This window comes from Triturus cristatus, chromosome 7 (assembly GCF_964204655.1).
Source record: "Triturus cristatus chromosome 7, aTriCri1.1, whole genome shotgun sequence".
Lineage (NCBI taxonomy): Eukaryota > Metazoa > Chordata > Amphibia > Caudata > Salamandridae > Triturus > Triturus cristatus.
The window spans coordinates 242,951,077-242,967,486 of record NC_140590.1 but is presented as its reverse complement, the minus strand read 5'-3'; positions in this window follow the sequence as shown (position 1 = coordinate 242,967,486).

Sequence of the window (16,410 nt, the reverse complement as noted above, 5' to 3'; positions counted from 1 at the left end):
AGTTACATCAATTATAAACATCCTTGAGCTCCTCCTTTTTTACAGTAACTAAAGGAGTTGTAGCTCTTTAACCGCACCAGGTGCGGTTAAGGGAGGTCCCAGATGATGAAGCATGCCACTTCGGTGGGTGATGGGACTTGGTCCCTTATAAAAGGACTTCTGCATATCTGTATGTAGCTGGTACGCTGTGCTTGTGTTTAAGGTAGACTGCTGTAGACCCGCGGACTTCTATGTTGTTGTAGAAACTTCATTCACCTGTTCAGCTCTATATGAATTTACTCGTATCAATCTGTATCTCAATTTCTTTATCTTGTCGGCCAAACTTCATCCTTTGCTGGCCTTTTTAACTTACTTCCCTTTTCATTTCTTTCAGTTCTCCATGCTCTTTTCCTCAGGAACCGACCTTCTGGTATTTCTTCGTCACGGTCCTCTGATTCAGTTCCAACTTGACTCTTACTTTCAGTAGTCTTTCTTTCCACCACTTCCTTTTTGTTACCTACTAATGTCCCTCCTCATGATTCTTCCACACAATCTTCCTGCTGACTAGCTGTCCCTTCTTCTACCTGGATGTATGCTTTCCTTAACTCTTCGGGGGTCTTCCGCAAAAAAATGCCCTCACTCTCTGTATCTGGTACCTTACCATCTATTTCTGTTATTTCGGGTGGAATTTCTCTTGAATTATCATTCGGAACTTCTTTATCAAGAATTTCTTTGACAGTCTCTTCACTGTTTTTATTTTCACTCTTATGTGCTTGTACTGCTTCAGTGTATGATTCTGAGCTGGTGTCAGAAATCTGCAATTTTCTTCATAAAGGAAGATTCTCTGGTGCAATAGCTGGACTTGGTTCTGACTCCCCCCTTTCAGGAGTTTGTCTTGTTCTTATTTCTTCAGCATCTGATTCAGAACTTGTATCTGATTCTTCAAAGTATTCTCCTTCCTTGTTATCCACTGGATTTGGACTTCGCAAGGTGTGACTAGCATTAATCCAGTTATTCACTCCTGCACATTTTACAGCTGTCGTCGTGGTCAGGATCACCTGACGTGGTTTACCCCACCGTGGGACCAAACAGTTTCGTCTTCTATGCACTTTTATTCTCACCCAGTCACCTGGGCTCAGGTCATGAGCTGGCTTCTTTTCAAGAGTGGTGGCATCCGATCCAACCTGATGAAACACAGAATGAATGGAATCAGCCAACCCCTTGCAATAATCCAACACCAAGTCATCAGATATAGGCAATAGATTGTTGACTGGTATGAAAACATGTCGCATTGCTCTTCCCATTACAATCTCGTGAGGACTCAAACCTGTATTCCTGTCTGGAATATATCTTATGGTCATGAGTACCAGAGGCAAGACATCAGGACATTTCAAACCTGTGGCTAAACACATTTTCCCTAGTCTGTTTTTAATGGTGCCATTTACCTGTTCCAACATACCAGAAGCCTCTGGGCGATAGGCACAATGTAGTTTCTGTTGTACATTCAATGCTTCACAAATTAATATTATGATTTCATTATGGAAATGTTTTCCTCTATCTGACTCGATCGTGACTGGAAAACCAAACCTAGGAATGAACTCTCTCAATAACAGCTTGGCTACTGTATTTCCATCACTCCTTGTTGGGTAGGCTTCTACCCATCGAGAGAACAGACAAACCATCACTAGAACATACCTCAACCTGTTGTAGGGAGGCATTTCAATGAAGTCAATTTGCATTCTCGTGAAAGGCCCTCCTTCTCGTCCTATAGTTCCCAGACTTGCCACTGTTTTTCTCCCAGGATTGAATTGCTGACACATAAGGCATCTTTGACAAAGGCTTTCAGCTACAAGTCTAAATTTTGCATGATACCATGTCTGTGTCAAAATAGCTGATCATAGCATCTCTCCCTATATGTGCTTGTCTATGATACATCCGTGCCATGGTAGAAACCATGCTATCAGGCATAACTGGTCTTCCATCCCGATAAACCCACACATGATCTGTTTACCGTGGTGCACATCCTGCTTTTACACACTGTCTCATTTCCTCATCTCCCGCTTCTTCCTGTAACTGCCTCACTTCTTCCCATGTATTCAGAGTGTTAGTAAACAACAAGGGACATTAATTCATTTCTTTTTCTCTCCCTCGATTAACAGAGTTCTGATTACGTGCACAATACTGAGCCATGTCGTTGGCAAATCGGTTGCCCGCTGAAATATAATCATTGGATTTAGTATGTGCAGCACATTTCACCACTGCTAACTGCTTAGGCAGCTGTATCGCCTCAAGCAATTTCCCAACCACTTCAGCATTCCTTATAGGAGTTCCACTACACCAAAGCCATATTGACTATCGGTTATCACAGTCACTCTCACATTCGTTCCCAACTTACATGCTCTCGTTAATGCAAAAAGTTCAGCAACCTCGGCTGATTTTACTCCTTTCAGGTAAGATGCTTCCAGCACAGCTGCTACCGTACATGCTGCATACGCTGCACTCAGAATTTCCTCATCCGGTCTCAAGCATGATCCATCCACGAACATCACATAGTTACTTTCTGTCAAAGGTACATCTTTTATATCTGGACGTGGTTTGGTACAGAAATCAAGCACTTCCAAACAGTCATGATCCACATCATCTCTGACCTCCACATTCTCAGCATCAGGTAGCAATGTTGAAGGACTCACATTCAGACATCTCACAAGGCTCACATTCGTTGCACCTAAGAGGACTTTTTCGTATTTAGTCAGGCGACTATGCGTCATGAACTGAGTGTGGCTCCTCGTTAAAAGGATTGCCACATCATGAGGTACAGACACACTCACAGGATATCCCATCACAATTCCTTCACTCTGTTCCAGACTCTTACAAGTGGCTGCTACAAATTTCAAACAACCAGGCAATGCTACAGCTACAGGGTCTAATATAGCTGAGAAATATGCAATTGGTCTCCTCAATTTTCCATGTTTCTGTATTAATACAGAAAGTGCACATCCATTTCTTTTGCTGCAATAGAGCTCAAATTCCTTTTCATAGTCAGACATGCCAAGAGCTGTTGCTTCACACGACCCATCTCTCAATTGTTTAAAAGCCTTCAGCTCTTTTTATTTAATTCAATGGGATCTTTTACATCGCTTCTTGTCAAGTGTACCAAAGGTTTTACAATCAGGGAAAAGTTACTGATCCACTGACGACAATATCTAACCATTCCAAGAAACATTCTCACTTCTTTTTGAGTCATTGGGGCTCTCATTCCTTTTATTATCTTGATTCTGTCTTCATTTACTTTTAATCCTTTTTCAATTTTGTGGCCCAAAAAATTGTACTTAGATCTGACAGAATTGCAATTTTGATGGGGATACTTTAAGTCCTCCATCTGCCAAATGGTTCAACAATGCAATGGTATCCACTAAACATGCTTCTTGAGTTCTCGATGCCACAAGCAGGTCATCGATATATTGGACCAGTACCGAACTCTCAGACATTTTTAAATCTTCTAAAGACTTTTTCAAAATCTGATTAAATATTGAGGGACTCTCTGTATACCCTTGTGGGATTCGGCACCATGCCAAAATGCGTTTGCCAAACTGGAATGCAAAAATCTGTTGGCTGTCAGGGTGCAATGGAATGGAAAAGAAAGCATGACACAAATCAATCACTGTGTACCATTCTGCATCGTGAGGAATCTGATACAGAATCACAGATGGATTCGGTACAATGGGACAACATGATACAACAATTTTGTTTATTTTTCTCAGGTCTTGTACTATTCTAAAAGTTTCATTAGGCTTTTTCAGACCCATAATTGGTGAATTACATGGACTGCTCATTATTTCCCTCAAAATACCTTGTTCAATCATTCTCTCTATTACAGGAGTGACTCCTGCAATTATCTCGGGTGTCAATTTGTACTGTGGAATATTTGGGTAACTTACTCCTTCCTTTACAGTAACTTTTACAGGATCTACATTTTTCATCAATCCCACATCTTCTCCTGTGAAATCCCATACATCCGTTTTTACTGTCTTTTTCAATTCTTGATGCAATTCCTCGGGGTCAAATCCAGCAAATGCCTCGGTAATCTCAGGTTCCATATTAGCTATAGTAATTTTATACAGTACGTCCTCATCCGGAGTCTCAAAAACTATACCATTCGGAGTACAGAATATTGTGCAGTTCATCTTGCACAGCAAGTCTCTCCCTAACAAATTTACAGGGCTTGAATCGCACACGACAAAACGGTGCATTTCAGAAAATTTCCCTATGTTAACTTTAACTGGTACAGTGAGATACGTTTTTATCTGTCTGTTGGGTACTCCAACTACTTGGATCGTTTCATCCGAGAGAGGAAGATTTTTAACATCAGCTGACCTAACAGTTGAACGAGTAGCACCAGTATCTACTAGGAAAGTAATATTTTCATCATTAACCTTTCCATCCACAAATGGGCCTTTCTGGTCTACTTCTAGAGTTGCGCCAAGTATGCACTCCTCGTCCTCCCCTCAGCACCGTCAATAACTTTATTCTGACTCACTCTCATCGCGTTGTAGCCAATACTGCGAAACAGCACTAGCGCGCGGCAGCTTAGTTACCTGTTCTTCGTTGTAGAATCCTGTCTCATTACTGTATTTCTGAGGATTTACGCTCTGTGGAAAAGGCGGTTTTGGCGCCTGATTCTGTTGGGCAACAACCTGCTGCTGTCGCTGCGGTTGACAACTCACCTCATTCTGCACCAGTGGATTCAATGATGCATTATCACCATTAGCACTTGGGGGAAATTTACACTCGGTTCTCCAATGCCCTATTCTTCAGCAATTATGACATGGCCATTTCTTTTCGGCTTCATCTAAACTAATCTGTCCTTTCCCTTTCCCAATGTTAGATTTTTGCCTCATGCCCGTACCATTTGCTTGTTCAATCAATTGAGCTTCCTGTCTCTCTGCCACTTTTACTTGAGGCCACAAGGCTTTTTTCTTTTAATTTACGCTGCTTTGCTTCAATTTCATCACTATAATATTTTGCATGTCTCAGTACTTTATCTATCTTTTTATTTTGCCAATCTACTGTATGCTGTTTAATAATTTCACTTACTTCAGGTCGTAACCCATACACAAATCGATATACAAAATGACTCAAATCCTTGTCACTCAAATTCTCATCACCACTGTACTGCTTAAAGGCAAGTATCAACCTCTCATAATATGCGTGTACGGATTCCTTCGCTTCTTGATGAGTTCTATCAATCCTTACCCAATCCGTTTCTTTAGGAGGTACTTTATTTTTCAGAAAGGTAATTACTTGTTCATATTTTCTCATTACTTCTGGATCAGGGGCACCTGTTTTGGGATTTCTACGGTATTCTTGAGTAGGCCAACTTATTGTAATTTTACATTCTGTTCATAGATCTGCTGGTACAATTATGTCAAATAAACTATTCAAATCAATCCATAGTACTTTTGATAATTTTACAAACCTGTCTACCTGCCTGTACCATTCAACCGTCTTCTCGCGCAAGTGAGGAAACTCATTGGTGAATGATAAAATATCTTGTCTGGTCCAGGGGACATGTACATAGCCTCCACCTGGAATCTCTCTCAAGGGACATTCAGTTACTACCTTTTATTTTTCTCTTACCGGATAAGCTGCAAACATTTTGTTTGTTGCATCGTCTCGTTTTCTAAACCATCTACTTTTCCATTTGTCTACATCGTCCCATTTTCTCAGTAAAATAATTAAATCTTTAATCTGAGTTGTCCGTCCTGTAATATTCAAATTTTTAATATCTTTTTCAGAAAAGTCTACTCTGTATGGTTTTTGCAATGACTTTACCTTTTGAAAGTCAATACCCATTTCATTTGCTACTTCTTCTAATCTTTCATGTAAATTTCTTGCTCTCCACGTTATATTTTGCATAGAAACATTAATTCCTCATCCTGATATGTTTTTAATTTTTCGGTTGGAATAGTTCCTACTATTAACTCTTCCAAAACTATTTTCAATTTAGACACATCTAAAGGTCTAGGCTCAGCATCTTTTTGCTGTAAACTCCTTAACCATTCACTTAATACATCAGAAGTAGGACCTAGAGGAATCATTTAATCTTGTGTTTGTTCTAAGCTTTTTGGTGACCCTGGTACTGATTCTGTGATCAATATTGCTCTTTTTTTTAGACTCTGATTTATTGTCAAATTTTTAGGAGTACTTTGTTCAGAAATTCCTACTGCTTGTCCCCATGAATTTTCTCTTGAACCGCTTCTTTGTATTTCATTTTCTTTGTTACTGTTATAAGCAATCATCAGACAATGCTCACTAATCTTTTGTTTATCAAAAAGCGGCATTACAGGTCCTATTGTTACAGGAACAGTTACAGCTTCCATGTTTTTAGTCAATTCCCTTATCTTTTCAGTGAACTCTAAAGTAGTTCTGGCTAATTCAGCTGAATTTTCATTTGACATTTTACTAGGTTGTTTTCTGTTTCTCTAAAGGGATTACTTCTTCCTACCTCTTGTGGTATTGATTCAAATTGTATATTCTGTGGTGATTCTTTTACTGGGGCACTTGGTGTCAATAAAGTGGAATTTGGTTGATACGGGGGTGGATTTTTATAAAACATGTCCTCAAGAACATCATCCTCCGACTCATGCACACCATATTTATAACCTTCTGATCCTGTATTATTGCTCTTTTCTGTAAATTTTCTACTAGTAGTCTCTTCAGCACTTCTCATCGGGAACATACCATCAGTCATATTTGCACTTCTCCATCTCCTCATTCTATCATGATTCTCTTGTCCACACGGTCTACCAAACATATGTCTGTACCTTCCGCCACTCCGCTGCCATTCTCTGTCATACATCTCATCTTCCCATTCTGTCAATGCTTCAAACTGAGTAGGTCTAGGTCTCTGTTCTAGTTTCATCATTCTCTCTCTCAAATTCCTCAATACCGCTAAATTGAATGAACCATGTTCCGGAAAAGCTAAAACTCCATCATCTTTTGTATACTTTGCCAAATTGTCTAGCCAAATACATGTATGATAGCCATATTTCGCAACCATAAAGGATGCCGGTGATTTCGGTGGAGGAAGCAACTGTCCCTAACTAGTCACAATCGGTTTGTCCTTTTTAAATAAGTTCTTGATCTTTCCGAACCAGGACTTTTTCTTTCTCTGGTGGATCGTAATACATCATTTTCCCTTTTCTATATCTCTAGATTTCTTCTACGACTATTTTGTTTGTTTTATCCAAATGTAGCGCGACTCACACTAACGCACCAATCCGGAGCGTCTACGTCACCCTGTAATTCTCCACTCCTAGCGCGGAGCACACTAACGCACCAATCGGGAGCGTCTTCGTCCCTTACTGACTAACCAATCCCAGCGCGGTCTTTCTGACGTCAGGTGTCTCGCTACTCCTGCTTCTGCTGACCCCTCCTTTACAAAATTTATCTGCAAACTTTTACGTTCACTTTTTACTTAAAGATCTGTTAGTAACGACATACGCCACCATTATCTGTTTCACTAACAAAAATATAGTCTTGACCTTTTTCACAAGAATTCCGTCTTTCCCGAGAGCAGCGCAACAATCTGCCCTACTACCGAATCATTACATCCGTTGATAAAGTAGCACTTCCCTCTACCATACCCTTCTAGCAAGCATTAACTAACCATTTCTCTGGAAATAAGACACCTGTTGGAGACGCACTGCTCCTGAGAAATAAAACCATAGTTTCACAATTAAGTCGAATGCAGTTTCATTTACGCACTTTCATACGGAAATTGTAATTCATTCACACAGAATCCTGTCTTTCCCGAGAGCAGCGCAGCAATCTGCTCTACTACAGAATTATTACACTCGTTAATAAAGTAGCATCTACTTTACCCTTCTATCAAGCTTAGGGAACACCTATTACATTTCTAGTGATAAGCGCAATCAGAGTTCCTTTTGGACTCCTGGTACTTAAGACCAAAAATATCACAGGTGGCCTTCGCTACCCATACACTTCTTTCACACAGAAAATGTCCCTAACGGCAACACACGACGATGTTACCAATTCGTACCCAGACAATGCGTCGTGCAACTCCAATCGTCACACGTTTTCCCCGTGTACCTACAGGGCACAGTAATTCCGTCTTTCCCGAGAGCAGCGCTTACCTCTGCCCTACTACGGAATTATTACATTCGACTTCCTACATCCCAGAAGTCGTCTAAACAACATAGAACGTAACGCGACTCAACATAGAGTGTTAATACATAAACCAATACTTATCCGAACATCCACAATCAATAATCAATATTTCTAAAATAGGAAAATCAATAAGCAATAATCAAATCCATAAGCAATAATCACCAAACTAATGCAATAAAACCATCATTCTGCTACCAGAAAAACTGATCCAGCATGAGGCCGGAAAAAAAAGAGAAAAAGGGGGACAAGAAACCCATCTTTACTCTAGCTCATTCACACACGCAGTCATTGGTGGGGCCCAAAACACCAACACTCACATGTCTCTTACTCACGAGTCTGCACACAGGAGAGATGATGATTTCGCCCTGGACATGTGGGGGGGTACCTTATTACCTATAGGGAAGAAAAGTTATTTTACAGAATATACATCAACATTCACCACCTATAGATTCCTAATCCCAAACATCAAGGCACTCCACCCACTTGGTCGATGGACCAATTAGTTGGATTGGTTGATGGTGATTTAGAACCAGCTAAAACACATTTTAAGACTCAGAATCTATTATTCTCTTTATCGAAAAACCACAAACTCATAATTTCTGTTAATCAAATATTTGTTTATCTAAATATTGTTTTGCAAATAATTTTGACATTTATGATTAATCAAAGTTTAGAAGTTTAGAAATTTAGTCAAGTAATACATATCGCAGGACATTTATATTTACCTATTCTTGCTATCTGGGTTTTCTCCAATTCATTTGGCTCTGCATAACCGAATTTAGCCGTTAATTGTCCAAATAAAGCAGGCCAAAGCTTAAAGTCCAAAATTCTTTGCTCAGCACGTTATAGTCCCAAAGATCTCGAAAGGACCAGAAATCGTGCAAGCATCTGTCATTGTCTGTGGAGTCAAAGAGGGTGTGCAGTCATCAAAACTGCCGAATGCCGTCGACAAGAAACCCCTCCTATTCTACTGCTCTTTTTATAATACATTTTGGGATAACATGAAACATTTTTAAGCAACGAAAGTCTATGATTGGCTGATTGGAAAACGTCCGATTTTATTCCATGAAGTTCCCATGGATTTTGCTGGTTCATTTCCGTAGATGACGTAGTCATTATGCAACAATTTTTTAAGGTTTGCTTGCATGTCCCACTTGGTCATTTAGACCAGTTTTTACTGACTGAAGTTTCGCAGTTCACCAAGATCCTATCCTTGACCGTGGACACTGTGCACAGGGTTTGTCAGGAAGTTCACGGAGCCATCCGAGCCTGCGCAGTAGGCATCGCGCTCACGAGACGGTGGCCACTTCTGAACTCGATTTCAGTCACCATTTTCTAGGTAGGCCCAAATGTCAACTTAAGCGAAACCAAACACAAAAGACTAATTAATGCAAAGAAATGATGATGCTAATGTTAAACCCTCACTAATCCCTTTTATTTTAGTATTTTCCTAGCATATAGCGACATTTAAAGCGATAATACTCACCATTAGGATCCAAACAGGAACGCAAACATCACGTAAGCAACATAAATCATGCGATATCTATTACCACATGTACTACTATTAATATGCGTACATATTTTAGTTATTAGAGTTATTTTGCCATACAAATAGCAATTACCCACGTGTAATTGGTGTATGTAATTGGTTGGTTTAGTATAACACTCCACTCCGTTAGTAAAATTATATTTAGTAGGTTATATAGTTAGTCTTTTCATGCAAAATAGAGGAGGTATACAAAATGTTGTTCTACCTGCTCCATGACTGTATTTATACAAAGGTGAAAGTGGTACTTTTAAGTAAACTGAAGTCTGGCAGCTGCCGGGGGCATTGAAGGGGGTAAGCATGAGTATTAGCTGGCCCGTCCCTCACTGCCCCACCTGTACCTCACCACCCGGTAAAGGCTAATTCAGTCGGGTGCCGTATTTACTGAGTTTGAGAAATACCTCAAATTCCAACTTTTCCATGATGGGGTAGAGCTGACTGCTCCACATTCTGCTCACATGGGAAGGTACCACATGTTTTCACCTAGTAAATTTAAGCAGATTCGACCTGCCCACATTTACCAGTGGAAAATTGTGGAAGTGCAGGAAAAAACTCACATTTTGGAATTCTGATCCCTGCCCAGACCGAGGTTTATTCACACAAGGATCGGACTTCCACAAATCCACTCGGAACCATGGCCAAGCTGGTGTGAGTGAGTCTCTGCTAGTTTGTGTTGCGCTGTGGAAGACGAGAGCGCCCTGAGCCCTGTCCACACAGCTGGCTATCTTCCTGATAACGAGTGCCCCGACTTGCGCGAAGCATTTTGGGTGATTTTCAGCAGAAATGTATTCAGAAGAAATTGATTCAGTATGAAAATTCAGGGCCGTAGGACACCCTTCCTGGCCAACAGAAAAGCAATTTAGCAAAAGGTATGCAGTTTATATTATTACTAGATGGGGGGGAGTCTATTTAAGAGAGGGAGTGTGGCTTGGCATTTGTTTAGCAGACAGTGCATTGCAAAAATGAAAAATATGGATGAAAAGGTTAGATATATGAAGGAGCAGAAAACGCATTTTTATTTTAGCATAGTCCATTATCAAGAAGTGCTAAAGTCACCGGAGTGCCTACGAAATGGGTTAAAAATATAGTGTGTCAGTATATTGCCTGTCCATGCCATACTCCATATTAAAACCCACAGTCATTTATTTAGCAGGTTTGCATACCCCATTCAAAGCCAAGGAGATTCAGAGTGCTTTACATACACCAGTGTGACAAAGTAAAGAGAGACGACAAGACCGTTCTAAAAGGACACTGTCCTACAGAGCAACAATAGAGATAGAAGAATGCATAGGTCCCGGACCCTTCATTTCATCATCTTTTTCAGTGGGTGCTTTATTGCATGTCACAACCAGGTGTACTAGAAGAGCTAGTTTCTATCGTAGTAATTTACCTACAGTGTTTACATGGTGCTGTGTTTGTCTCAAAACAGACCACGTGGTGTTTGTTAGCCTGACTGCAGTGGCGTAAAGCAAGGCCCCTGCGGCGCAGGGGAGCCCCCAACTCTTCATTAGGCCCCCAACCCTTCATGGGGCTCCCGATCCTCCAAGGGCTCCTATTCAGCCCAAGGCCAATGAATACTTGTGAGATATGGAAGACTCTGGGGCCAAGCATCTCATTTTGCAGTGGGGGCCATTATTATGCCTTACGCCACCACCAGGCTTCACTGAATGAAACTTGAGGTGGCCCCCATGCAAGGTACGTGGAGGGGCCCCCTCTGGACTCATTAAGGAGCTCTCCGGGCAGAGTACTGTGCTGAGGGGGCCTCCTGGAACTTGAGGCCCCTGCGCACCACGGGGGCTGCGGGTGCCTGTGTCACTCCACTGCCAGGATGAGGACCAGAGGTATCTTTGTTTGAGTGGGATTAAAGCTCTCAGTGTACTGCGACCTGTATCTTTCTGTGGGCTTCAAAGGATGGGGAAAGCCTGTGCTTTCTATGCAGGAATGGCAGTGGTTGCATTGGAATGTGTAATGATGTGCTATTCTCTAGTCAGCTCTTTTTGCCAGGTGACGCAATCAAAATATCAATCCCTTTATAACATTAGATCAGTAGATTCTGTTGTTGGTCCTGTAGCTCCTCCTACAGGCCATGGCGCTGGGGTGGACAGAGGGCCCCAGCCGTTCAGAGGGGTCCCATTTAGCTCAAAAGTAGCGAGTATTTGTGCGATAGGGGAGATTCGGGGACCCTCGCCACATTTTGCAGGGGGTGTGTATCATTTTGCGTTGCTCCACTGCTCCAGGCCAGCCATTAAATAGTGTGTAAATTGTGAAGCTGTTTGAATTTTCATGGCAGTCCCAGTGACCTCCAAAAAGTGTCTGTCCTTGAAGGCAGAATCGAAGTCTGAGAAAGAATTGAATGGTTTTTGTAACTGTCCTATCCGGAGTACCCCGGTGGCTGTGCTTTTGTGAAGGGATTTCTGTCAAGAATTAGTACATCCTTATGGGGATGTTACCCCTGCATTTCAGAGTAACTTTCAGCTGTAGCACGTGGACTCCTGCCAGTAGACTTGCCTCTGCCAGTAATCTTCCCAGGCTCCTGGGCTCTCCATCTGCCTGCCGCAGTCTGCTCTGCGCTTTTCTAAAAACATATTGTCTGAATGCTAGACAGAGATGCTGACCTTTTACGTAGCTATAACAGTGAGTCATAAATCCATGATTTTGATGGAAACACTGTGACATGATGTAGACCTTCCAGACTTCCCAAGGCACCAACAAGGTTTGGTACTTGAAAATCCTTGTCAGAAGATAGGGCAGGGGCGTAGCTTTGTCAGTAAGATTGGGGGAAGGGGTGGGAGGGTCAGGGACCCTCTTACTCCCCAGCAATGAATCAGTGTATGAGAGGGGCTTAAGGGGAAAGGGGTGGAGTTGGACACAGTGCGCCCGATTCACAAAGGTAAACTGAGACGAAAGTCTAACTTTACAGCTTTCGGTATTCACAAAGGGCATTTATGAGTAGTAAACTTGGATTTTTGTCTCATTTAACCTTAAGGCTTGGTCTTTTGAAGTTAAGACCAAAGCTTTTAACTGAGGCAAAAGTCTAACTTTACTACTCGTAAATGCCCTTGGTGAGTACCGAAAGCCGTAAAGTTAGACTTTTGTTAAAATGAAAGATGATACGTAGACATGTCTTGTAGAAAAGGGTATTGATTTATTCTTCCGGTTACAGCTTCAGTTATAGATTATAGGATGATGGTAAGATCCATGTAATGCCCCACTGGGAGCAGCCTCCCTGATGCTCAGCCCATGCACTCCAACTGACTCTCACACTTCAAGCATCAACACTCTAGCATTCCAATGACCTCATCACTGGCAGAGCAGCAAGGAGAGATCAACAATGGGGAGGATGCATTAACCCCACAAGTAGATTACAACACATCTCCCCCTTATAATGATTATAGAAAATCAAATGGATGCAAGATGATAAAATACACATACAACACATTCAATAAATTCATCAAAAACGACATACCCTTCCAATGTAGGAAAACACAAAGTAAAAGTTCCATTCTTCAAAACATTGGGTGCTCACCCACCTTAAATCACACTACAAGCACAACTACACACAGGGTATCTCCACAACCCCTAAACAGTGGGTAATGCATAACTTAACCCACCTCGCCTCACTCTCAAGGCAAAACTTCACACAAACAGGGTATCTATCACCCCGACAAACAGTAGGTATATCACACCACCTCGCCGCACAACATGGCAAAACTGCACACAGGGTATCTTCACAACCCCGAAACAGTGGGTAATATATAACTTAACCCACCTCGCTTCACACAAACAAGGTATCTATCACCCCGACAAACAGTGGATATATCACACCAACCCGCCTCTCTCTCAAGGCAAAACTTCACACAAACAGGGTAATTTCACAACCCTTAAACAGTGGGTAATGCATAACTTAACCCACCTCGCCTCACACTCAAGGCAAAACTTCACACAAACAGGGTATCTATCACCCCGACTAACAATGGGTATATCACACCACCTCGCTTTACACTAAAAGTAACAACACACACAGGGTATCCACCTCACCTCACAATAAAGGCACTACACACACAGGATGTCATTCATCCCTAGACAGTGAGAATCATTTAACCCATTTTGCCTCACATCAAGGCAACACACAGGGTATCTCTCACCCATCAAATAAACCTCCTAGACAGTGGGCATGACTCAACCCACCTCAAGAACATACCACAACGTTTTCTCACCCTCCACTAACTTGACAAAAGAGCGCAAACCCTCACAGTAGATTGCAAACCTCTGAGAAATGCCACTTTTAGAAGTTGGCATTTCTGTGTGCTATGTGATGTGAGCTGCATGTCTGGCTTTTGAGTGACAGGGGCTGGTGAGGTGTGTGTGGCTCCAGGAGGGGCAGTATGAGTTAGCGCTAGGCTGAATGGGACATCTGCAGTTGGAGTGGTGGGAGGAGAAGTCCCTGGTCCCTGAATAGGATGGTGCCTGCCCTAGTGAATGCTGGCTCCGCCCCCTGTGGTGTGTCTGATGACGAGCCCCCACCTAACAATGGAGAAGAGGAGCCCTGACAACAGTGCTCCAAATCCCCCCTGAACCAGTTGCCTCTGGTTCCCCCAAAGCCCTGTCCTGCAGACAAAGGGGAAAAGTGATATAAATATAGGGGTTGTGACCCCATGAAGGTGTGCTTTTTGTGGGTGCCGTTTGATGCCTAATTGCAGCCGGCAGGCTGCTGGCCTACCAGGAGGAACCGCCGCTGGGGATGGACTGGCTGCCCTGCTAGACAGCTGAAGGGACTGTTTGCCATGGAGCCTGAGCGTGCTGGCCTGCCTGTTGCTTTCGTTGCCCAGCCTTGAGCCACTGACATTTTGCCTGAGCACCTTGAGAGCGCTATCTATCTCTCCAAGGACGGGGAGAACACTGGGACTTTGCAGCGCCGAGCTGCCCATCGTTGAGGGATTCCCCGATGTAGGGATTCCCCCGTGCCGCTGGTGGAGGAGAGGGAGTCCACCCCGCATTGATGTCCTGTGTTGGTGATTATTATGAGCAGAAGCCCACCCCGTGGTAATGGCAGAAAAGCGGGAGCCCACCCCGCACTTGCCGAAGGAGAGCGGGAGCATACCCCGCTGTTGAGTGCCCTGCGGCGTGGAGTTGCATTTAAAGAAAACCCCGGCGTGGGGATTCCCCCTGGTTTTCAGGAGGAAGCGGGAGCCCACCCCGCATTGCGGTGATCCCAGACGGAAGGCGGGAGTCTACCCCGCATTTGTACGCATGGAAAGGCGGGAGCCCACCCCGCATTTGGAAGGAGCCTGCCCCGCTGTCCTGATGACGAAACATTGCAGAGGCATTGCTTCGTAGTGGGAGAAAGTCAGGCAGCCCGGCTGCCTGGAGGTAGGCGGGGCTCCCGTGCTAGGGACAGCCCTGCATATGGCCGGAGAACAGCGCAGAAGACTTCTGGATGACTCGGTGCCCATACGGGCCCCCCTGCCGGAGACCCACGTGCCGCATTGGAAGAGAAGGTGGGCCGGCTGGAAAGGGGGATGCGAGGCCGTAATACCTTGGTCATGGCCATCGAGAGGCCATACAACCACCTGCTGAAACCGGACTCGCCAGCGCAAGGGTTAGTCCGGCTGTTGCAAGGGGTGGGGGTAGTAGGATTCCCTTCACCCGCGGTAGCAGCTGCCCCGAGTGGTAGATGAACATACCGGGCCAGGCGCAGGGGACCCGGTGAAGTTGCTTTGAAGTTGGGGACACAAGGTTCCCAGGGCCCAGTTTTGCACTCAGCTGCACCGGAGGAGAGCGGACAGCTGCCCCACAGGGCACTGTTACCTCTTGAGGACACGGAGGGAAGTCTCTTCACCGACGGGGTATTTATTGGGTGGCACATTTGTGGTGGCTGCATCGACAGCCAGGGAGACCAGGGTGAAAGCCCGTGAGGGCCAGTGGGTACTGGGGGACCTGGTGGAATTTGGTGCCCGTGAACAGTGACAGTGACGCCCAGGAGGGACTAACGAGGTGTGTGCACCCTAACATTGTTACTGTGGTACACAGGGGCTAATTCAGTGTTTAGGCCTCATGTATTTATGCCTAAAGGTGGGGTGCATAATGTGATGATGCCCAGTGTTATATTACATAATGTGTACTTTCCCCATGTTACTCTGGTGCCCTGTTTGTTTAGGACGCCTATGCCAAATACGATTTATGCCTAATGCTCTTCCCTTAGGTGTGCCCGCTGAGAGTGGATATGATGGGGCACTGTTGCTAATGATTTATGCACAGGGTGGTGACCCCGGATGTGATGCCTAAAGTGAGGATAATGCCAATGTGATTTATGCGTAATAAAGGTTTAGGCCTAATGAGATGCATAATGTGTTTTATGCTTGTGATGCCTATGACATAATGTGTTTATGTTTAGGATGTTTATGCATAATGTGTTTATGCTAATGAGGTGTAGGCTTAATGTGATTTATTGCCTAATATCATGCTATGATATTTTAGGATGGTGTCAAATGCAATGCTTAGGTCATTATGGTACCAGTAATTACTGGTTGTGGTTTTACTTACCTGTTCTGATGGTTCTGACCATGGCCCGATTGGCCTGTTCCTGTATATAATCCCTCGTGAATATTGCCTAGTGCCAGTTGGCACAGTGTAAATGTGTGATTACGTTTCTTTCTTTTTTTTTTTTTTTCTTTTTTTTTTATTAAGTCAGTAAA